Source organism: Lissotriton vulgaris, chromosome 10 (assembly GCF_964263255.1).
Source record: "Lissotriton vulgaris chromosome 10, aLisVul1.2, whole genome shotgun sequence".
NCBI classification, from domain to species: domain Eukaryota; kingdom Metazoa; phylum Chordata; class Amphibia; order Caudata; family Salamandridae; genus Lissotriton; species Lissotriton vulgaris.
The window spans coordinates 619,987,867-620,013,601 of NC_141698.1; positions in this window are offsets into that span (position 1 = coordinate 619,987,867).

Below are 25,735 nucleotides of genomic sequence, written 5' to 3' on the forward strand. Positions count from 1 at the left end.
TCATCATATTAAGCAGCTATCCTCTTCTAGGTCTGGAAGAAAGGGCTTAAAAGGGCCAACACAAGCTAAGAATACCTATCCTAGATGTGAGCAAGACTAAGATCTATATCACTGCTAAATAGAGCCAAAAACTCTGCCATTACAGCACCGTCCCCCTCAGACCGATCTCGTGAAGTCTGGTGAGGAGACCCTCGTGGGGGACGGTGTCAAAGGCCGCAGACAAGTCCAGCATTACGAGCATAGCTTTGCCACCCGAATCCAGCGCCTCTTTTATGGCCTCAGACACCTCCAAAAGCGCCGTCTCGGTGCTTAAATTGGGGCGGAAGCCAGATTGAGTGGAGTGCAGCAGATTTTGAGATTCCAAAAAATTGGAAATCACGATATGAACATGCTTCTCCAAGATCTTAGCCAGCGCAGGGAGGAGGAAGGAGATTGGCCTGTAGTTGACCAAGGCCTCCGGGTCAAGACCCGGCTTCTTAAGAAGGGGAATGGCCATTTCCTGCTTCCAGGCCTGCGGGACCATTCCCGAGTCAAGGAGAGATTCAAGAGAGGATTCACCAGCGGATTTACAACGTCGGCCATTTTCGCCAGGAATTTGGCAGGGCATGGGTCAAGAGGGGACCCAGATTTAAGATTGGCCATAAGTGCCAATGACGAAGGAGCTGAAATTGGCGGAAAATCTGCCAAGACTGAACCCGAAAGGGCCCATGGGCCTGGCCCATCTTCAAGGCTCGGAGGTACTTCAACTTTAACCCTGGGCTTAGTTCGCGGAGCCGCACTCTGCGGAGCTATGCGAAGACGCACTTGCACTCCGCGACCTACGCGTAGCTAAGCAGACATGCGTAGTTGCTTGCTAGACCCGTTCGCGCGCCGTTTTTCGTCTTCAGGAGCGCGGTGCGCGTGTTCGGGGCGCTGCCTGCATGCTCGGGATGGCTAAGTTACCCAAGAGGTTTGTCCTGCCCGCTTGCGTTCCCTTATTTCCTGTTCCGGGTCACAAGTAGCGTGTTCGGGTTGTGCAAGACATGTTCGGAAACTCATCTTCTCGTTCGCACTAAAAAAGTGCGTGATCGCGCTAAATATCACGCAAACCTACCCACGCGGTCGCGATGGGCGCAGCCATCTTCGATTTCGCACTCTGGCTATGGTTTTGGGCCTACTTTAGCATCTAGCTCATATCGCTTCAATCCTGGTCTTTTTAAGAGGTAGCCGGAGCCGGGCCTGCCGCCTGCTGCCAAGGTCAAGGGGAGGTGGCGCTGGATAAAAAAGACACCCCTGCGGGGCACATTCTGCCGCAAGGCAGCCGGGTTTTTTTGGGCACAGGCGCCTTGCCCTTTGAGACGCCGCTGCTGCTGGTGCCCTTCACCATGGTTCTGGGTGGAGGGGAGAAGAAAAGTTCAAGACAAAAAGGTAGGGGAAAGAAGAAGCAAGGTAAAAGAAGGAAGTAAAATAAAACAATAGAAAAGTTGTAAAAGTAGAAATAAAATGAAAAATATAAACCTAGGTATAGAGAGAGATAGGTAATAACTAAAGAAAGTTTGAAAAAGCGGGTAAAAAATAATAATTTTTATTATCGTTTTTTTGCGGGGTGTATTTTATTTTTTATTTTTTTTATTTAAGTACCAATATGTAGGTACCAATTCAGAGTCTAAAAATAAAAATACACCGTTTCCTTTGTAGATATCTTGCATGTTGTTTCAGAAGTTATTGTGGTATATGGAATTCATAGCGTAGTCTGTCAGGAAAGCAGAAACACCATGGATGCAGGAGATGATAAAGAGATGTTAAATACACATTGGAGATAATATAGTGGGAGAAAGGAAGTAACTATGAGCAAACTTACTATGTAACACAAAAAAGTTGCACAGTATATTTAAAGTCTGATTTTACATTATAATCAATTTGGTACTAGTTTAAAAAATACATATAAAAATGAATAATGTCTCAAACAATTTTTGCATTATTAGATATAAATTTATTTCTCTGATTCGTTTTCAAAATTTTAAAGAACTTCTAATAATTGATTGTCAGAAATGTTCTCATTTTCAATCAGGTAATTTACTGATTCTACACATTGCAGAAGTTCAAAGTCCCGTGATTCATCAAAGAATTCAGAGTCATTGGGTTCAATTTCTGTATCTTTGTTGCTTTCCAGAACAATTTCGATGGAATTTTTTTTGTGCTCTCCTTCCATTTTTGTGCTGTAAATTGAATTTTAAAAAAATATATCAGTACAGATAGGGCACTGTTGGGTTTAAGTACAGACAGGTAGTTTGGTTTTTTAAACAGTGATTTTATCTTTGGGCAGTGTATGGTATCAGACTGGAAGTAGAAATATAAAAAAATGTATTTGATAAAGCCTAAGTAAATTTTTAATTATACAAGATAAGCCTAACTCCATCCATAACTAAAACAGAGGGATAGTATATAACTATCAGAAAATGTTTTCCTAATTAACTTAAAGTGCAGAACATACTTCAGTTTTTAAAATAACATCTTACCTTTCAAAAAGAAGTTTAAGTTCTCAGTTGAAATGCACTTGATATGTACTTCAGGAAGTAGTAGTCAAAATGGCTGTGTTTCTCTCTAATTTTTTATATATATTCAGGTACATAACCAATCAAATGTCATGAAATAATAGAAGATATTGAAAGTAGCATTTTAATTGGTTGTCAATTCTAACACTTCATAAGTGTTTTTGTTAGGTAATTTACTTCAGGACATTTAGTCAGGCTTACAGCATAATTTTCTCAATGGAATTCCATCAAATTTGGGTAAATGGTAGGGACTGCTATGTAGTAGGGCCTATTCTATATTTGATGAAAGTGTATGTAGTGGTTTTTCTGTAAATTACTTTCCCACCTTTTTTTATCGAGCGCTTACCAATGCGCTCCCTGGTACGCGAACCGGCAGCGTTACGGGAGTCCTCCATTTTGTGTATCGGTAGAATTGAGACACAAGATGGAGGACAAACAATGTTCAGAATGGGTAGAAGGGGGCACGGTAGACACTTTGTGACCCTCTAGGTTTTCTGAGGGGGGCTTAGGACGCTGATATATGCAAAAATAAAAAATAAAAAATTTGAACATTTCGGGGGGGGGGGGGGGGGGGGGTGAGTGCCCGGTACGCGCACCGGTAAGCGAACCGGGGAGCGTACTTTGGTGAAAAAAAAAAGTTAGAAAAAGATAAACGTTTTGAATGATCAGAGGTAGGGTAGCTCTGAAAAGAGCTATTGGGTTCTGTGGCTACTTTAGGTACCTACAAGTAGGTTCCAAAGCACAGTTTTAAAAGAAGGACGAATATTCTATTCCCCTTATCGGAGAAGTGCACACCATCTCTTCTGTAGATGTCTTGAATGTTGTAACGCAAGTTATTATTGTATATTAAACCCATTCCATAGTCTCTCGTGTAAGCAGAAACTGACTTATTCACATGTTTCCGTGCTTTCTCAAATTGTGGAAAAAATTGGTTGGACCACTTCCATTTCTGTCTTTGGCATATATTGGAATATACCAAGGCAGTTTGGGGAAAAAGTGTCATCAATTGATGAAAGGTGTTCTTTAAAAGCATTTCCAGACCAACCCCAGTCATAGTGCCCAAAACATTTCCACCACAGTGCACTATTAAGAGGTCAGGGTCTGGCAGATGCATAATTTTTTTTATTAAAAACATATAAAATATATTTTTCATTTAAAAGAATAATACATTTTACAGCTTTTGATATTTGCTATTAAAAAACCATTGAAATTCACTGAAAAAACCATAGGTTATAGACCATATATAGTTAGGAATTAGCATTTACAAAACCTTGATAATTCAATTAAAAAACCATAGGTTATAGACCATATATAGTTAGGGATTAGCATTTACAAAACCTTATTTTACTCACACAAAACCATTGAAATTCGCATATATAGTTAGTTGCACTAACTATATATCGCGCACCCGCAATCCACTGCTGATGATGTCACATATTACATCATTCATGACATGGTCAGTGACATCACTGATGACATCACTGATGTCATCAGTGATGTCAATCATACCACTATTGTACTCTACCACTGCACAGTGCACACACATGTAGTAGCCTGGGTCTACTGTGCTGTGCCTCTCATTTGTATTTACCTTGTATTCCACTCCAAGAAACATCGTACATCCATCAGCTCAGATCCAACTGCCTGACAGCGTGCAAAGATATGGTGGTCACCATCATTATCAGGTGTGGCACGTCTAGTCCAACAGCAACAGCAACTCAGTCTGTAGTGAGTGACTACGATAAATTAAGTCCTGACTGCACCTGTAGTAGTAGGAACATAAGTGCGTAAATAATTTATTTTATTAAATAACATGGAAAAATTGGCTATCACGTGAGTCTGAAGTTACTAGTATACTTCAACTCCATGCACATTTGCTCAGAGTCAGCAAAACATCCAATGCAATGCATGGCATCATTCATTTAATATACCTGTCTTGCTCTTCTCTTTCACTGTCAGATGATTGATCACAGATGCTGCCGAGCCTTTTAAAAGTAATGACGAGTCACAACAAGTTGACTTCAATTGTGGATGCCTGCTCAAGTTTTGACACTGAAGAGTCGTCTATGAATGCCTGCAGACAGAGGTGGTAGCCTTAAGAGTAAGACAGTGATGAGTTGCAGATTTCAAATGAAATAGAGGATGGCTGTAGTCATGTACGGTTCACTTGTTATGGAGGGACTGTTAGAGGCTACATTATTGTACTATACTCCATCTACAACATCCAATGTATGGCTGGCAAGATGGAATTGTATTGACTTGAGTGGGAGTCAAGAAGATGGAGCAAGACTCTGATGAGTGCAGTCAACATGGAACATAAATGCACAGGCGTGCAACTCCAGGAGGTAAATAAAAAGTGACAGTGAAAATAAATGCACAGGCGTGCAATTCCAGTAGGTACATAAAAAGAATCAGTGGTGGGGATGGATTTGGTTGTGGTTTTTATTAGCAGTTTTGCACCAGAAACCCATTGTTAATAAGAAAATAACACAAATAAAGGAAGGGAGAAAGTAACAATTTAAAAGCCTAGTTGTCAGGGAGGAGGAGCTTGTCCTTAAACTCTGGGGGTTCGGACAGAAGTAGGTCATGTAACACAGTAGTGATGATGCCTTCGGACTCGCTTTCTTCATCCTGCTCTGATTCACGTACTTTATAGTCTGGTGGTATGAAGTGTTGATTCATTTTTATCATTGTCAGCCTCTCCACGCTTTTGGGGGAGAGACTGGTCCTTTTCGCTGTCACAATGGCACCAGCAGCACTGAAAACCCGCTCAGAAGAGACACTGGCTACAGGACAAGCCAGATACTCTATCGCCAGCCTGCTCAGCACTGGCCACTGTCTCCTTCTTTCATACCGATATACCAATGGGCTTTGCTCCATGAACACCTCTGTTGTGCCATCCAGATAGGCCTGAACCATCCGCTCAGTGTTCATTGGTGCTCGGCTTTGCTGGTCCTCTTTCCCCTTTGCAACAGCAACGGACTTACCCATCCCTTTCTGTAGAAAAAAGCAGTTATGCTTTTGGTTGTGTCTGCTGAATCAGATCGTGTAGGTGCTGCTTTTGGTACTGTTGGTGCCTGCTGGGAAGCAGACACACTGCTCTCATGCTCTGAAGAACTTGCCTCAGGAGGATGGCCTGGAGTACTTTGACTGTCCTGGGCTGGCACTGGCAGGCCTTTAAGTAACAGCCGTTCAGTTTCTAAATCATTAGGTTGCGCAGCTATGGAAGTTTTGTACTTGGCAACATCCCCATCTGAAAAACGAATTACTGCGCTACTGCTGACAAATAATTTGTACCGTGGATCCAACATTGTTGCAGTTATGTAATGTTGACCTGGCACAATCATTTGAAGCCTTGCATTTAGAGATAAGCGGTTGGCTAAGGCCTTGGCCAAGGTATATGCATCAACTTTTATTCGTCACCTTCGTATGTTTCACAGACCTCCTTCAGCTGTTGCTCAAGCATGTACAACAATGGGATGGCTTGGCCCATAGTACAGTCCTCCCTGCTAACTGCACGTGTGAAGACCTCAAAAGGTAGTAGCATCTCTGTCAAGCATTTAATGAGGTCCCACTGCCACATCTCAACGGTCATGGCTTTAAGATTAACAGTAGGATCCCCTAATCTTCTTGACATGACATAAGCATTCAGTGGTATGTACTGCTCAAAGAGACGCTCAAGCATGAAATAAGTAGAATTCCAATGTGTTGGGACCTCCTGGATCAGTGCTTTGACTGGCAATTTATGCACATGCTGAATGACTCGTAGCAGCTTCTGTGCTTTAAAAGAATGGTTAAAATGCTTGCATATTCTTCTGCAGATGGTCAGTATGTTGCTGACTTTGGCTTCAGTTTTCAGAAAGTCTTGCACGACTAAGTTAATGCAGTGTGCCAAACAGGGTACCCTGAAATAATGTCCTTCTCTCATTGCCTTCACTACATTACTGACATTGTCGGTGGCAAAAAAACCAATCTTAAGACCTCTTGGTTGCAGCCATTCAAAGACCTTGCTGTTCAACTCAGACAAAATGTTTTCAGCAGTATGAGTTTTCTCCATAGCAAACATGGCTACAGTTGCATGTCTGCGAGTATCATTAAAAATCCCAGCAACGTCGAGGCCTGAAGTTAACTTGTCTTTAACACCTGCGAAAGAGATCCAGTGTGCGGTGATGCACATGTAATCTGTAGCTTGGTAACTGCTCCACATGTCTGTGGTCAGGTGGATACAATGGACAACACTCTGTTGTAAGGCTTTCCCAATCAATTCCAGCACGTCGTGGTGAAGTGCTGGAACAGCAACTCCGGCAAAATAGTAGCGACTGGGAACGTTCCATTTTGGGCAGAGGGTTGCCACTAATTCCCGAAATCCCACAGCCTCAACAAATGAAAATGGGAGAAGGTCCAGTGCCAACATTTTTGCAAGTTTTGCATTGTACAAACGTGCTATTGGGTGGTTCCGCTCGTACTTTCCCTCCTGCCTAAACATGCTAGTAATGGTACGCTGCTTGGTATTTCTTTCAGTTATGCTAGACGGACCACCTTGCATCGCAGACTTTGCACTCCTTGGTGTCTCCGGCTGACTCTGGTGCCACTGAGAAGTTGCTGATGCGGAGGATGTGGACTGTACCACTCCAGTGCTGGCGACAGGGCTCATTTGTGTACCACTCCCAGATAGAAGGTCATCGTCTCCCTCTTCTTTACCTCCTGGTCAACCATGAGTGGACCTTGTAGTACTGTATCCCCACCAACACCAGTGCTTACATTTTTTAAGCTTGCAAGGTGGTTCTCCCACCTGATTAAGTGTGTATTTTTCAAATGGGTCGTTTGGCCTCCAGTACCATAGTTTGTACCAATCTTACCACGACCAACATTGACATGACAAATGGTGCATATAGCAATGTTCTCCTGACGTGGGTGAACCGTAAAGAAGTCCCACACTGGGGAGGTAAACTTTTGTCTCCTGCCATAGGAAGAGGACCCACTTCCAATGCCGGATGGACTGGAGGATTTTTGTTGAATTTCCCTATGTGACAGCTCAGTCCTAGTACTGCCACTACCTTCTTCTGTTACCTATACCCCTGCCCAGACAACACATTTGGGAATGCAATGCCATACACACATGCCCTAATGATGTTAATTGAATAGACCGAATGGAAACAGCTACATAAAGTACCCCCGCTAACTACTACCTCTGGGACTCTGGCCTACTGTCAGATCAGACCAAAAGCTGGGAGGCCAATGATAAATGCACAAAGGAAGTACCTACAAAATGGCCGCCACCACATGGCCTGGCCACCCACACCACCATGAAAAGAAAGAGAAAAGAGAAGACAGACAATAAATGCCTATGGGAAAGGGACAATGCTTTGCTTTGCTTCACAAAGTAGCTGCACCGCTGCCCACGTGGTCAGCCCAGCCAGAAACCAGAAGACAGACACAGGAATTGTTCCATGCTCCAAAAACGACAACCAAATGACAGCTTCAGTTTTTTTGGGTGCACAAGAAGCACATTCAACATTTTCGAGAAACTTTTATGCAACTCGGGACATTTTGTTCGCGAGATTGCAAAATCGGCGTGTTCGGCAGCGCGAATTGAATGAAACGTCGTTATCGCGTTCCCGAGCAAGTACATTGAGCGCGGGAACAAGATAAAAAATGTAATGTCGCGTGTCCACACTGTGCAACGTTACCAAAAGTACGCGAGCTGTATTCCTAAGGTTACCTACGGGCAGGGAGTGCCATATTAGTTACACACACCCAAAAGCTGTACCCACATAAAAAAAATTTGAAGCAATACAAAGCCGTACACGATGTACAAATTAAAGATACACCACAAAAAGAGTTGATTAACTTTAATGCACGTATGGCTATGAGTAGTAATACCTCTGCCCTACTGCCAGAATAGTCAAAAACCTTGGATGCCTATGGCAAAAGCACAAAGGAAGGACACACAAAATGGCCGCCACCATAGGGCCTGGCCACCAACAACAACATGGAAAAATCACAAAGGATGTATACACAAAATGGCCTCCACCACATGGCCTGGCCACCAACAACAACATGGCAAAATCACACAGGAAGCATACACAAAATGGCCACCACCACATGGCCTGGCCACCAACAACAACATGGCAAAATCATCACAAAGGAAGTACACACAAAATGGCCGCCGCCACATGGCCTGGCCACCCACAACAACATGGCAAAATCACAAAGGAAGCATACACAAAATGGCCGCCACCACATAGCCTGGCCACCAACAACAACATGGCAAAATCATCACAAAGGAAGTACACACAAAATGGCCGCCACCACATGGCCTGGCCACCCACAACAACATGGCAAAATCACAAAGGAAGCATACACAAAATGGCCCCCACCACATGGCCTGGCCACCCACAACAACATGAAATGAAAGAGAAGACAGACATTAAATGCCTATGGCAAAGGGACAATGCTTTGCTTCACAAAATGGACACACCACCGCCCAAATTGGTCACCCCACCCATAAACAAGAAATCATTACATAGAGGACAGAAACTGGAAGTGGTCCATGCTCAAATAAGAGAAAACTACAACCAAATGAGAACATAAATGAGGACTTTTTGTAGCACAAGAAACACATTCAACATTTTTGGGAAACTTTTATGCAACTCGGGACATATTGTTCGCGAGATTGCAAATTCGGCGTGTTCGGCAGCGCGAATTGTACAAACGTCGTTATCGAGTTCCCGAGCACGAACATTGAGCGCGCGAACAAGACAAAAAATGTAAGGTCACGTTCTCACACTGTGCGAAGTTACCAAAACTACCCAAGCTGTATTCCTAGGGTTACCTAATGGCAGAAATTGACAGATTAGTTAAACACACCCAAAACCTGAAATACCCCACACATAAAAATAAGATTTTCTAAATCAATCCAAGCCATCCATGATTTTCAAATTAAGGGTACACCACAAAAACAATTGATTAACTTTCATGACCCCATGAGTAGTACCTCCGGCCTACTGGCAGAGTAGGCCACAAGGTTGGAGGCCTATGGCAAGAGCAAAGTGGCTGGAAACATAAAATGGCCGCCAACACATGGCCAGGCCAACCACAGAAAGTTAATACAATGAACTCAAACATGCCTACACACTAACTACATGGAGTACTAGGGTCAGCTATTGCCTTAAAAAAAATAAAAACATTTAAATTACACAAACAGAAATTCCACAACAGACATTGCTATTGCATAATGACCATAATCCAATGCCATCCATGATGTTTGTTTACAAACTGGAATAAAAATTTAAACACAGACCACAGAAACATGATTGGACCCATGGGTACCTCTCTATGTAGCCTGGAGGAAATTTAAAAAAAAATACAAGTTGGGACCTCATAAAAGCACAGGCCTCCATCAATAATTTAAATCCAGGATTGAATACTGTAGTTAAAAAAAATCTCAAATCAAACAAACACAAGTCTACATCATACTCACTCATACATTACTCAAACTTACTTGAAAAAGAGAATTCCAAATCCAAAAGTCCTCAATAAATCCAAGAAAAAGCAGTAATGCAGCCAACACACACAGAAAGTGATCCTTCCAGCTCAAAATCCAAATGAAAGTGAGCACCACATGGACAAAGCACTGGGAGGAGCCTGGTGGACAGGAACAGGAAGTTGTAAACTCAAGGGCCCTTCCTCCTTACTCTTCAAAAAAAGAGTAGAAACAAAAAGAGGACTCCTTCCTACCAAAAAATACAGCCAAAGGTACAACTTTAAGGGGTTTTTCACTTTTTTGCTAACCAAAATGGTAATTTATTATGGTTTTAACATGCTCGCGAGTTATTCTGTGCAAGATTGCAGTTTCTGCGTGTTCGGCAACTCGATCATACCAACAAGCATCCTCGCGCGTCCTTATGGCGCTATTGCGCATCCAATTGACGTTATCACGTTTGCACAGTCGCACGGGATTGTGCGGGAGGGTTTACAAACATGGTGGCACACGCGACCGGGAAAAAGCGAACGCAGAACCAAGGTAAGCCATTGCCGCACACGCGATAATGTTATTCAGCGTGAGAGAACTACGCTACGCACCGGATCGCGAAGTAATCGACAGCTACGCGTTCTCCGCGGAACGCGGAGTTGCCGAAACTCCGCAAGCACGGCGAACGGAGCGTAGTTCTTCACCCAGGGTTATTCAACTTCCCTCAAAGGAAAAGAATCCCGGATCGATTTGATCTTGGCAGTAAAGAAATTGGCGAGAGCGGAGGCCCACGAGTCAGAGGGTCGAATTAGTTTGAGGGGCCGTGAATTCCCTGACGATCGTAAAGATCTCCTCGCACGAGTTAGAGGCAGCCTCCTCCTGGCAAAATAACCTTTTTTCTCCGAGAGGATGTCCCGATGGTAGGCCTTGACCGCTGTCCTGTAGACAAGCCTGGCTGCTGGATCATAATGAGCACGCCACGCCCTTTCAGCCACCTTGCATTGCCTACGAGAGGCCGACAAAGCTTCGGTGAACTAGGAGGCAGAAACCCGTTTCGATGTTAATCGGGGGGCCGTCTCAGGGGCTAGATCATTCAGCCTATCTGTTAGCCACGCCTGCAAGGACTCTAGGTCTTTCTCTAAAACTCCAGCGAAAGGGCAAGGATGATCGAGAGATGCTTGAGCCAGCATCTCAGGAGTCACCCGATGAAACGCCCTGGGGGCTCGCCCAAGCTGCCTAGAGGCGGTGCTAGTTGGTTTCTTTGTGCCTAGAACATAGACTTTGGCCATCCTGTGGTCTGACCAGAGCACCGGCAGAAGTGACATGATCTCAATGGGAGATGTTGAAAAAACCTGATCCAGAGTATGACCCTTTTCATGCGTTGGTCCGAACAGATAAGGCGCCAAGCCTAAGGGCGCCGTAATCTCAATCAGCTTGATCGTATCTGTGTTCAATCCCTCATTCATATGGAAATTGAAATCCCCAGCCAGGATGCAGTGCTCAGCTCTCAAAGCCAGCGCCGAGATAGCGTACTGCAGCTCGTCGAAGAAAGAGCCAGCCGGTCCAGGGGGCCTATAGACTAAGAGCCCTATAAGAGATTGATGGGGCGCCAGAGCCATAGAAAAAGCAAGGGCTTCCGATCCAGTAATATCATCCATGGGAATAATGGAGCAAGCGGCCCATTTATTCACCACAAGTGCTACTCCCCCGCCCCTCCCATCCAACCTATCTTGCCTGAAGATATTATAATCTGGAGGGATTGCTATGGCTATATCGGGATTAGAAGAGCCCTCAAACCAAGTCTCTGTTAACATTAGACATAACGGCTTTTCAACAGTCAGGAGATCATAGATATCCTGGCCATGCCTACGTGCTGACCTAGTATTTAGAAGCAAACAGAGATGCTTCACACTAACCGTGGCATTATCTGGTATCCACCCACAACCATGGCATCGTCTCTTACCCCTATATCGACCCGGAAAAACTTTATGACAGCCACAGGGTCTCTTTAACAGAGACCAAAGCTGACATGACGTGTAGCAAATCCTAGTAGCAGCAGGAGAAGGTAATCTCGGAGAACGAGCCCCGCACGCCGCCCCGCTCGCCTCCGGGATGCTGACGGGCACAGACGGGCTGGACTCTGGCGTGACTCCGGCGGTTATCCGGCGTTCCTGCTGCGCGTGGCCGCTGCCCGTCAGCATAACTTCCTTAAGAGGAGGTGGAGCATCCTTGGGCGCTAGAGCGAGCACTACACGCCCGGTGTCCTTCCCTCACCTAAGATGGCCGCCAAGCTGCCCAGCTGCCGAGAGGCAGAAGCAAAAGGATCCGGGACCCGTAAAACGCGGTGATAAACCAATTATAGTGCAAGTGTTGGGAAGCAGCCCTTAAAACCAGGGGAAAAATGAAATAAAAAGAAAATGAAATAAAAAACGAGCAGATTTAAAAATGCTTGGAATTCAAGCAGGTATGCACCACTTTAGCCAGCAATGCGGTGTGGCCGCTCTACACAGGTCATATCTTCCTTTGAAAGTCAATCCAGCAAGACAGAGCCCTGGATTTACCTTCCTTAAGATGAGGTGGAGCGTCCTTGGGCGCTAGAGTGTGCACTGCACGCCCGGTGTCCTTCCCTCACCTAAGATGACCACCAAGCTGCCCAGCTGCCGAGAGGCAGAAACAAAAGGATCCGGGACCCGCAAAACGCGGTGATAAACCAATTATAGTGCAAGTGTGGGGAAGCAGCCCTTAAAAACAGGGGAAAAATGAAATAAAAACAAAAATGAAATAAAAAACGAGCAGATTTAAAAATGCTCGGAATTCAAGCAGCATGCACCACTTTAGCCAGCAATGCGGTGTGACCGCTCTACACAGGTCATATCTTCCTTTGAAAGTCAATCCAGCAAGACAGACCCTGGATTTACCCTCCTTAAGAGGAGGTGGAGCGTCCTTGGGCGCTAGAGCGTGCACTACACGCCCGGTGTCCTTCCCTCACCTAAGATGGCCGTCAAGCTGCCCAGCTGCCGAGAGGCAGAAACAAAAGGATCAATCCAGCAAGCGTAGGTGCAGCAATAGGGATTCCCATTTTAGTAGCTTTGTTAATAATATTTTTCAAAGTACAAGAATTACAACTATGTTTCTATTTTTAGCAAAACCAGATTGTTCCTGGCTAGTTAAGTCTGGCATGAAGTGGGGGGGGGGGGGCTAGTGAGCCCGAAGCAAGATGGCCGCACTCTAGTGCAGCTCCGCTGGCAAGACGAGAAAAATCCACCTAAAATCAGCCCTTCCAGTGCCCAAATGTAGATACTGCGTCACTGACCATACCTGGACTGGCTACTCTGCCGCAGATGTGGCGAAGTTTCAAAATCTGGCCATTACCCAATTCAGAAACTGTACCTGCGGTGGTCATCGTTTAGACCACTCGGTGTTGGGCCTTCAACCTGTGCACTACGGTGAAGTGGTGGGAGTCCTGCTTACATGTGTGCCCCCCTCTGAGGTGAGCCCTGCCTGCAGTGTGATCCTGCTGATGCGGATGCCTGAGGTACACTGCTGCTGGTGCTTCCCAATGATGGCGGGACCGGGGCCGCAGTGTGAATCACCAGGCCGGGCTGTCTCCTGTTGGCTGATCGCTGGGCTATGCATCTGGAGCCACTGCTGCGGAGTAAATAGTGTGCCTGCCACTTCCTGGACTATTGCCTGATACAAGTGCGGCACCTGCCCTTCCCCGCCGGGTACTAGGACCTGGACAGCAGCACGGTTGTGCGCCCCACTGCTGACTACGACTCTCGGGCTCAAGGTGATCTTGTGACTATGGCGTGGGCCACCAGGCTGGTTCATCTGTGGCCGGTGCTGGTAGTGTTGTGCGCCCGCAGTCACCGCTGCGGTGTGAATAGGTGGGCCCACTCTTGCACGTACCGTCGACCGTCGCACATGGCTCTTCTGTCCAAGAGCCGCACTCTATACAATGGCACGGACGGACGTAACGCTCCTGACAGTGATCTGCGGGCCTGGTGATTCATCATGCAAGCCCGAACAACATGACTATCTCAAGGTGTGGCCCCCTGATCGAAGCTGTCTGTTTGCTGCCTGGGGAGCAGGGCTTGCTTGATCTGCCTGCCAATACACCCATGGGAACTGTGCCACAACACCTCCTCCCCCTTCAGACATAAAGGTCCTTTTCACAATGCCGTCCCAATTGCACTGGGAAGCCGGGCATCGCTGGGGCCGGTTGAAGACAGGCCCTAAATAATGCACAGCCAGAGAGTCCTTTGGCACAGCTGACAGCTGGGTATATACCTGTGTTGACCACACCTTGTCTGGCGGTCCGCGATCCCTGGCACGGAGGGGCACAAAAGCAATACACCACTAGTCATCCTCCCTACAGTAGCACGTAACACCTTGACTCCACAATGGGTAAACGTGATAAGGGTACAACCTTCTATGTTTTGTAGTGTTGGAGACATCGTGAGAAAAGAAGACTTTGTTCCCTGACCAGTACGATTCTTTGATTGTTTTAGCTGCTGAAAGAACATCCATCAATTTTGTGAATAGCAGGAAGAAAATGAGGATGTCCCTAGGTCTAGATGGAAAAGAGATCTTAGGGCCCAAGTGATGAGCCTTTTGGATGCTGAGTAGACCATAATCTCCTAGGTGAGCAATTGAGGGAACAGCCTTTTGAAAGAATGTTATGTTGCGACCTTCACATCAGTCATCTCTCTGTTCAATGGTAAATATTCTCTTTTGTGAAAAGACCATTTGCCTCACTTATTGAAGAGTTGCATTGGTTTCAACAACTAAAGGTTTCAGAGGTAGAGGCGTTAGGATTTTTTTCAGGCTGCCCCTGACACTTGAGGAGAAGCAGAGCACCTTTGTGAAAATTCACATACCTCTTTCTTGCTGGCTCCAAAATATATATTATCAAAATCTTTCTGACACTTTTTTGTCTTGATGAGGGATTGAGACTTGAAGGGAAAAAAGTAGGTTTACTGCCAGCCTCGCTCTTTGCAATCTCGCATACAATCACAGGAAAGAACAGCTTGTGCCAAGCCATTCAAGTAATAACAGGTTAATAGCGATGCCAAAAAGATTCAAGGTAAGCGCTCTCAGCCTGGACTTGATAACTAATGCAAATAGAAGAGACAGGATCAATATTTTGAAGGAGTGGTAGTCAGCAATATATAGACTTCACAATCCAGAAATTAAACTGCAGCAATGTAGGTATATATATTACTCAAAGTGTTGACAGGTATGTGGAGGAACCAATAACCCCACACCCAAGCAGAGAAGAACAATAAAAAAATCCTTAAAGAGAGTGCATGTCATGCACTGAGGTAGAACCGCACCATTGCAGGAGCTTCATTGAAAATTGGTGGAGCAGCATTTTTTTGGTTATAATTAAGCAAAAAAAAGGTGCTGGGCTTTGGCTTTACAAAGAATCCTGAGGAGAAAAAATATACAGGCTGCAAGAATCTTTTCCTCCATACATCAAATAGTCTAATTCAAAATATGCTGCGTATATAAATCTTCTTGTAACTTTCAGAATTGTTTCAGTGTGTTCCTGTTAATACACACCTCCTCTAGTATCTGCAAAAGAGCTTTTCATTCATTTCAGAAAGGCTTTCGAATGCTTTGCCTACTTAACTGATGCATTGACTTGAATGGCAGCGCAGTATTATTTTAAGTCATTACTATCTCTGTTCTGCTATACAGAAGAATTCAATCTGTATTAAAGAAGCCTTTCACAGCAATAGAGATAAAGTGAGAGAGTGAAAAGCTCGGATATCATCTCAGCACATCTTACAAAACATGAAAGGCATGATGCACTCGTAAAAAAGAAACATATAGCTTCCCCACATAAGTATTTCCCTTTTCTTTAGAATAGATAAACTTGCTCACCTTTTCAAAAAATCTGCCACCCCATGTTTCTTTTGTTAAGTCATAAATCTCCTCAGCAGCTCTTAAAAAGCTGACTGGAGCAGCAGGGCTTATTAATTAAAATAAACACATCCTGGGCCACATGGAAGACCCTTCCATTTTGCGAGCCGCAAAATGCGTTGTTTTGCAACTTGCAATTTGCGATTCACAACCTGGAATGTAGAACAGTGACTCAGACAATGTTTGTGATTCCCAATGGGGTTGCAAATGGCCTGCTTCGTTAAATGTTCATGAGGCAGATTGCAATTTACATCCCCATTGGAAATTGCCAGCACTCACAAGGATGGTGGCCTGCTGGAGTCAGCAGACCACCATGTCTGTGACTGCTTTGTAAATATAGCGTTTTTTTAATAATGCAGCCATTTTTTCTTAAAGGAAAATGAGATGCATGTAAGAAAGAAAAATTAAACATTTCTGTTTTATTTTGTAGGAGTAGGCAGTGGTCCGTGGGACCACTGTCTGCTTTTAAATAATATTTTTGCTGCCAGTCATAAAGGGGAAAGGGTCCACTGGGGACCCTTTCATGTTTGTGAGTGATTTACCACCTTTTTAAAATAGGTGGTAAACTGCGAGTGTTTAGCAACCGCAATTGAGGTCGAAAAATAATCGTACATAGAAGTGTGACTTGCTATTAAGAAGGGACACTCTTGGCACACCCCTTCCTAATAGTGAGTCGCAAACCCTATTTTGCAAGACGGTAATAGGATACTAACTCGGCAAATAGTGTTTGTACATTGCACAGATCTATTTTGTGGTTGTAAACAGGCTGATTTTCCATTTGCGAATGCAAAAAATGGTCGTACATCTGGCCCCTGTTTTTCAAAGAAACTATCGCCACAAGTTGCTTTAATGTCTCACTCTATCAGGTGCAGTCGCAAATGATCCTATTGCCACTTTATTCCAAAGGTCCTTTCTGTTACAGCTGGGACCTCACTAAGCTGTGTCTGTCATCTTGTGCTCCCAAGTCTGGCTTGTGGTAATTTCTAACTGTGTTCTGTTCAGTGTTTGAAGAGATTCTAGACTCTCTTTGCATTGCTTTCAATTGTAGTTTCCTTGTTTATTTTGTGATGGTAATCTTGGTCTTCTTTCCATCTTTTGTAGCTTAAACTTTTTGTGGGCTTGGTGGTCATCTGGTCTGTGCTTTTCATAGACCTGTGGACAGGTTGAAAAGACACATTTCTGGCAACCCCCACTCCCTTATGTAGGTGGCTTATTTAAATAAAGGCCTCATTATTTTTGCCTGGGACAAGGGAGAGGTTGAGGGAAGAACAAAGTCAAAGACTCACATTAGAGATAATGAAACATGTCACACCTTTAATAATCTTGCAGCAGGTGAACGAAGAATGGAACTGAACCTTGTTGTGAACCTGACTGACTTTTCTCTCATGGAATTGGAGCTAAGGGTGCTGAGTAAAGGGTTTGGTATTTGTTCCCACGCAAAAAGATGTACCCCATTGAATCAACAACTGAACTGTATCAGCTTTTTTTAAACTTGATACTTAGGTCCTTTTTTAACAATCAACTACCATATGAAACAGGGGCCCCCGTCAAGCCAAGGGAAATTGGTATGTGCACATGAGGTGGAGTCCTCTGTGCGGCCGCCCCTCACAAGTGAGGGGGGAGTTATGGTTTAGGGATCTGACACCAGTTACGACCTTGCCGTTGGCCCTTAACGTTAGGATGTACAATTTCAATTGGAAAATGCATTTGTAGGATGTTAGTATCAGCTAGGAGAACCTTTGTATTAGAAATGTGTTAAGGTTAGCCAAAACATCGTAATGTGGAAATGAAATTGTACATGATATGAAACTGTTATTTTAATGTTTTAATTTTGTTTCATATTTTTAATAAATACGGCCGGGAGGGTAACTCCCTCCCGCCTTCCAAAAGTTCAGGACTGTTTCCGTATTCCCATTCTTGGGGATTGTGTTGAGAGGGGGTGGCGGGAATCTCAGCCATATAGCAAAGTGTTCGTATCTTCTGACTAATTAGAAAAATTGCAAGAAACTGATAAGAAACCCAACAAATGATATAAGGTTTGAAATTAATACTTTGGTCTCAGAGGAGGTAAATGTAGGATGTAGGGTGCCTCTCAAACCAGAAAGGGTGTTTTTACTGGCTAATGATCATAGAATCCTCCATTTATATGACCTCCCACAAAATGCACGAAAGAGCAATTCCCCTGCCATGAAGACAACGTGTTTTAGGAACTGGAGTCATTTTTTTAATTCTTTCTCAATTCTGGGACTTATTTTTGAAACCTGATACCCTCATACTTTGGATATATAAAGAATATTCTGACTGTGACAAAAGATCTGACTTTTGAAACAAAAATGAAATGCTAATCTCTTTAGATGCTGAAACTCTTCAACTAACTTACTGCAAGATACTAGACTTATGGTTGTGAAAGACGTCCTAATAATATTGGAGTGGAAACATCAGATCCCTTCTTGGATATGGCCCTAGCTGAGACAACATTCACTAACATTTCCTTCAGTTCAAAAAGGACATGTACCATTGAGTGGGCAGGACTATGATGGCCTGCAAAGGTGCCCTTAATCTAGATTGCTTATATGTGCATACCTTTGAAGCTAAGCCCACTTAAAATATCACAAGCCCATTCTTGAATAATGTTATTCTTAGGGATCTTTAAATCAAAGACGTGCGTACATTTGAGAAGAGAATTGAAAAACAAGCTAATCAATTCTTTGTATTGATTATTTACTTTGACCCACATATTCATGTTAGACAGAAGATGTACATGCATGATATTTCATTTTTGGATCTTCTCATCAAACAGAAATATAGCAAATTGATTAATTTAGGATGTGCTAAAATGTCAGCTAAGAACTCAGTTCTGTATTACAATAGCCAGACTCCTCCAGCTTTGAAGGAAAATCGGCCATTCAGGCAGTACCTCTATATCAGAAGGAACTGCTTGGAGGTGGCAACATTTGAAGGACAACTCCAGGTCCTAACCTGCAAGATGAAAGCCAACAACTATACAAATAAGAGTCTAAGAAAATCCAGGAAAGTGACTTTCTTGAATGGGGCTAGATGTGAGCTACTCATCCCACAACGCCAAAGTTATAAATTGAGACTCACTGTTTCCCTACTGGAATGGTCTCATGTGTCTATACAACTGCAGAGTGTTACATATCTTGACAATTGTGTGAGTGTAGATCCTACCGCATCACTTCAAAACAATGTCTTCCAAGGCTTCTGATAATACACTCCATTAACGATTGTCTTTCTATACAAATAACACAGGCTGCTGCCGACTGTGATTGATTTCCAGATTGTTTGTGACTCCATGGTAACTGGGTTAGTCTTGTGGTTCCACATTAGGTGTTAAAGTAACGTGACAACATTACCGTGCCGCAACACTCTGTTGCAGACCATGGAGGTATATGTACGAGAAAGTGGTGGAGTGAGGCGTTAGCCCTTAAGGGTTAATGCCTCACTCCGCCACTTCTGAAATGCAAGGCTGCACCATATTTACAAGGATATGGTGCAGCCTTGCGTTTCCCCCTGTGCTGGCGCCACACTTAGAAGTGAAGTGACAACGCAGGCTCCCTTGCACCATAGTGCAAGGGTGTCTACATGCAGTGGGGGATTGTTTATGTGTAGGAAGGTGTCCCTTCCTGCACATGAAGAATCCTAAAATGCCATTTTGTCACTTTTATGTGTGCTGCTTCATGCAGCCCACATGAAAGTCACAAAATGGCATTTCTTTTTTTACAGATTGTTTATGTACAGGAAGAGGGAGCTTCTTGGACAAAAACAATCTATGGCAGTTTGCTTTTTCCATGTGTGCTGCACAAGGCAGCACACATGGAAAAAGCAAAAACTAGTAGAAATAATGCATTGCTCCTCATTTCGCCAAGTTAAGACCAGGTTTTCCCTGGTCTTAATTTTGGTGCGGCCTCCTATGTATGCTGCCCTATACATAGGGGGCATTGCCAATCAATGGGTGTTGCGGTGGAGTGCCCACCACAACACCTACCGCCCACCCCTTTCACACTAACCATAGCGTGAAAGGGGACCTTATTTACAAGGCAGCGTAAAGCCAGGTTAAGTGGCTTAACACCGCCTTGTAAATAAGGCAGTGCCCCTATCGCCACCACAACATTGAAAAAAGTGACGTTGTGATGGCGATAGGGAATCTCTGACAGAATATCGACGGACAGAATATCGACCTACAAAACATCGACGCTGGAATATCGAAGGCAAGTATATCGACACCCTATCTACAACATGGTAAGTACAAAATTATCGGAACCTAAATATCGATGTTAAAAATATCGTAATTAAAAATATTGGGTTTTTATCTGTAAAAAAAAAAGGTAAAAGAAAGTAAATAATACTTATAAATAAAATAAACATATTTAACATGTTTAATAATGTTTAAAATTAATAAATAATACATATTTAATGATAAGGCTTTAATAAAAAATAAACATAAATATATAATATATACTTACTTAATAATTTGTATTATTATTTTAATTACTTATAAATTATTCAAAAATACTATGAATTACAAATACATCTACACACATAAAATAATAACATATATAAAAATAAATAATTTTATTTAATAAATGTAAAAATTTAAATATACTTTCAATATTTTACAAGTTAATTAAATACAACATTATCTAAAATAATACAAAAAATATTAAATACATAAATAAATAAAACTACTATTTAAAGTTTTAAAAAAACTACAGTAATGAAAACATTGGATAGTGTAGAACGTAAAATTACTATTCCCACTCCAGAAAATTAAACAGTAGGGAAAGCGTTAAATAGCGTAGGGGTAAAAATTACTATTCCCACTCCAGAGAGTGCTACAGTAGGAAAAACGTTTGATAGCGTAGGGCTAAAAATTACTATTCCTACTCCAGAGAGTGCAACAGTAGGGAAAGAGTTGGATAGAGTAAGGGTAAAAATTACTATTCCCACTCCAGAGAGTGCACCAGTAGGGAAAGCGTTGGATAGCGTAGGGGTAAAAATTACTATTCCCACTCCAGAGAGTGCAACAGTAGGGAAAGCGTTGGATAGCGGGTGGGTAAAAATTACTATTCCCACTCCAGTGAGTGCAACAGTAGGGAAAGCGTTGGATAGCGCAGGGGTGAGAATTACTATTCCCACTCCAGTGAGTGCAACAGTAGAGAAAGCATTGGATAGCGTAGGGGTAAAAATTAGTATTCCCACACCAGTGAGTGCAACAGTAGGGAAAGCGTTGAATAGCGGGTGGGTAAAAATTACTATTCCAACTCCAGAGAGTGAAACAGTAGGGAAAGCGTTGAATAGCGTAGGGGCAAAAATTACTATTCCCACTCCAGAGAGTGCAACAGAAGGAAAAGCGTTGGATAGCGTAGGGGTAAAAATTACTGTTTCCACTCCAGAGAGTGCAAAACTAGGGAAAGCATTTGGTAGCGTAGGGGTAAAAATTGCTATTCCAACTCCAGAGGTTGCAACAGTAGGGAACGCGTTGGATAGCATAGGGATAAAAATTACTATTCCAACTCCAGAGGGTGTAACAGTAGGGAAAGCATTGGATAGAGTAGGCATAAAAATTACTATTCCAACTCCATAGTGTGTAACAGTAAGGAAAGCGTTGGCTAGCGTAGGGATAAAAATTACTATTCCAACTCCAGAGGGTACAACAGTAGGGAAAGCGTTGGATAGCGTAGGGGTAAAAATTACTATTCCAACTCCAGACGGTGCAACAGTAGGGAAAGCGTTGTATAGCATAGAATTTAAATATAGCATACTCATAAATCGTTTTTATATTTAAAATAATGTATATTAACATTTTTAAATAAATCTACATCATTTACAAACAATTAATAATTATTAAAAGCAATTACTTTGAATAATTAATTAACAATAAATTAACAACAAATACCAATAAATATTAATAATAAGTATTACTCACCAAATAATAAATATTAAACAATAAAATATTTTCCATTACAATAAAATATTATTTAAAATGAATTCACAATTAAAAATTATTAAACGATAACAATATTTTTATACCAAATAATACTTTTTATAAAACATTGATTTTCCAATTAATTACAAATATTTTCCAATTATTAAGAAATAATTTCCAATTAAAAATATTAATTGCCAATTAACAAAATTATTTACCAGTTAAAAAATGAATTACCAATTAAAAAAAGTATTTCCCAATTACAACCATGAATTACCAATTAAAAAAAATAGTTAACAATTAGAAACATTAATTACCAATCATAAAAAAATCAATTAAATATGTAATTGCCAATTAATAATTAATTATAAATAAAATATTTATCCATAACAAAAAAATTATAAATTATTAATTAATTACAATTAAATTACTTCCCACCCAATTCCCCTATAAACCCACAACCCACTACAGAAATAAAAAAATGTAATTAAAATTAATTTATAATTCCTAAAAATGAATAATTAATTTAGTATATTTAAATTACTTCCCACCCTATTCCACTATAAACCCACAACCCGCTCGGGTACTAAAACATAAAATTTACTTAAAAATAACATTATTAATATATAAAAATAGTACACATATAATTTAAAAAAAATACTTAACAAAAACATATTACACATACATAATAAAATACATAAAAATAATACAAATATCGATATTAGTAACATCGAAATTCGTTACATCGATATATATATATGCTATTGATATTACTAACTGCGATATTACTTACATCGATTTAAATAAATTCGATATTACTTACTTTAGGGTCGATAAGCTGTCCAACGATATTCTTGACATCGAAATTCTGTACCTTCGATATTTCCAACTCGATATTTGTGTAGGTCGACAATTAGGAATCAATATTTAGCCTGTGCACCGGCGATAGGTGCTTGTACATATGCCCCATGTTTGCTTTTTAGGAACACTCTGATTCTGTGTTCTCTACATTCAGTGGGCCCGTTCTTGTAGGAGGGAAATGAAACATGCATTGATGTTAAGGAGGGGCTACACCTACCACTGGAGGCTTTTTTGACATAACCAGTCTAATCAATTTACATCCTTACTGATACATTTATAAACCTTGATTCTATAATATTCCTACATACTTACCTTGAATTGGGGAAATTAGAGACTCTCTATCAGCATTGTGTGTAGTGAAATTTGGGTAAATGTGTATTTGGTGATCTCTACCTTTCTCTGCGTGTGTAAAACTATATATGCCATTTGTCAGAAATATGTCTGAAATGAACCTAAAGTACGAACATAAGAGTAATGACCACAGTTAGCATGGATGACCATGTCCTGTGGTCCAGGGTCAGTGAATACTACCAATAATATTGTTTTATTAGACCACAGTTCTACAATCCATACACTAAGAGAACGGGTGTCCTCTTCCTTTTCTTTCCCAAGCTGTTAGGAAGGGGAATTCCAATTACAGAGAAATAGGGTTAGAAGTTTATAGAGACCCGCCCTGATGAGTGCCTCTCACCTGTATAGGGCTTTAGAGTGGACATCCAGAAGCCCAGATCAGCAGGCTGCTCCTTCTCTTTCCTCAAAGCCAGAGCCTGGAATGCCCTACCGGTCCACCTCAGACAGACAACATCACACCCCATCTTCACGAGAAACCTCAAAACATAGCTCTTCGATAGACCTCCTCCTTGATGTACTGAATCCTGCACCTCCCCTCCCCTCCGCCACAGTACCTTGAGACACTTACGGGTGAGAAGTCCTGTTCAACAAACCCATGATTGATTCGATTGATTAACATAAACATGTCGGCACCAGTAATTTGCATAAAAAGAGCCTATTTGGACATTAACTTTAGTCATGTCAGATGGAGGTTAGGTATAAAAATTGACATCCTGTGTGCAATTATACTTCTAGTGTCCTAGATCTGCCTATCCTCATCAGGTGGGGAAACGTTTATAAAAGTGTACCCATCTTCCATGGAGTTTACAGTTAACTCTTTTTCTGTGTTCCGATTAAATATTTAAAACATGCAAATATTGTATATCTCTTGGAGCTCTCACAGGAACCCATCACATGCCAACAGGATGGCTGTGGTGAGGAGAAACCAGACGATAAAGTATGCTAATGGTAGTGGGTGAGAATTACCAATTTATTTTAGGAAACACCTTCAGAGAAATTTGACACTTTTTGGGAAATGTCCTATTACTTTAATCAATCATCTCTATTAATAGAATAACCACTCCTAAAATAGCCAGCCCGAACGGCTGACTCCGGAGTGCAGGCTCACGGTTCGAGCGCTGGCAGCAGCTCAACTCAGCATCATGTGACTCTGGGCAGTAGTTCACTTAATCTCCCCAAAGGCCTCTCCAGTGCCTGGATTCCCCCAGGGTGATGAGTGTTCGCTTTACAAATGTGAAGTTTTTCTCCATTTGCATTTTCTCCCACTTCAACTCCTGTGGCTTGACAATTTTCCAAAAATTCACATTAATAACTTTGTAAAAGGTTCGAAGAGGAGAGAGTGTTGTTCTCATCAGGATTAACTTGGGCCTCATAATCTCCCTATTGGTTTTGGATTTGTAATTCTTTGAGTTCTCAATCATATGTGTCTAGATATGCTCCATCTCCTATCAAGTTTTCGGATCTCTCCTAAATTTAACTTATTGAGTTTGTAGCCATTTGGGGTCAGTGGTCTCTTTCAGCATCGTCATAGGGCGCTTACTGTGGCTGGGACCTTCGTTCATTTACAGACAAACGAACCTCTAGCTCCACAAAAACAAAATCTTGAATTTTTATCACTTTATTGATAAGGCTCTTCGAAGCAGCCAACCTGTAAACAAATACCTTTACACTCTTTCACAAATTAATGCTCATTTTTTCCTTCTTCACCAGCGGGTTCTAAAGTGCTCCCCCAGCAATTGCCTTTTAATACCTGTAACTCTTTCTGCTGCTCTAAAAACACTCTTTCTCCTCCAAATGTACTGTTGGGGACTATAAGCTTTAAATATGAGCATCATAATTGTTATAATATGCCCAGTTTTAATGATATATTGTTATAATTTTAATTAACTTAAACAATAAAGACTCCTTCCTTCCTGCCTCCAAACGTCTGCGGCAAGGCACCAGGAAAAGTGCTAATTTGATTTTTTTCTACTGAAATCCACTGCAATCAGTGCGCTAAAAATGTACTAATGAATGGAGACAAAGAGTATCGTTTTTGATATGTGCACATTTGATGTCCTGCCATAATACCAGAATACAACATCAGTTCATTGGGAATGGGTCAAAGTTCAGAGAAACGACCGAGGCATAGCTGAACCAAGAGGCCCAGCTCGAACATCCTTCTATACTATACTTTAAATGTACACAACTTTCGCTTCCTTGCAAACAACCACAAATAGACGTTTTTGCAACTATTCTTTTTCATTTGGTCTGATATGTTAGACGATCCTCCTCAAATGATAAGGATGCAATTCATGGCATACTCAAGTTTTTACTTACGTCGTTTTGAAATAGATTTTTGGTTCTCATAAAATACATTAAAAATAAATGATTTCGCAGAGCAGTGTTTAGGTCAGATTGCACACACACATTATATGGTCTACGATTTTGGGTGAACAAAATATCTCTATGGAGACGATTATAGTGAGTTCCAGGGAGATATTAATGTCAGCCAATTTGAAAGTACAGTGGGGCATATTATCAATGCTGGCGATATGCTATTTTCGCCGCTTTAGCGGCCGTTTTTGTCCGCTAAGCGGCGAAAATACTATTGCCCAATTAGCAAGCTATTGCTAACTGATGTTAGCGACAGCTTTGAGG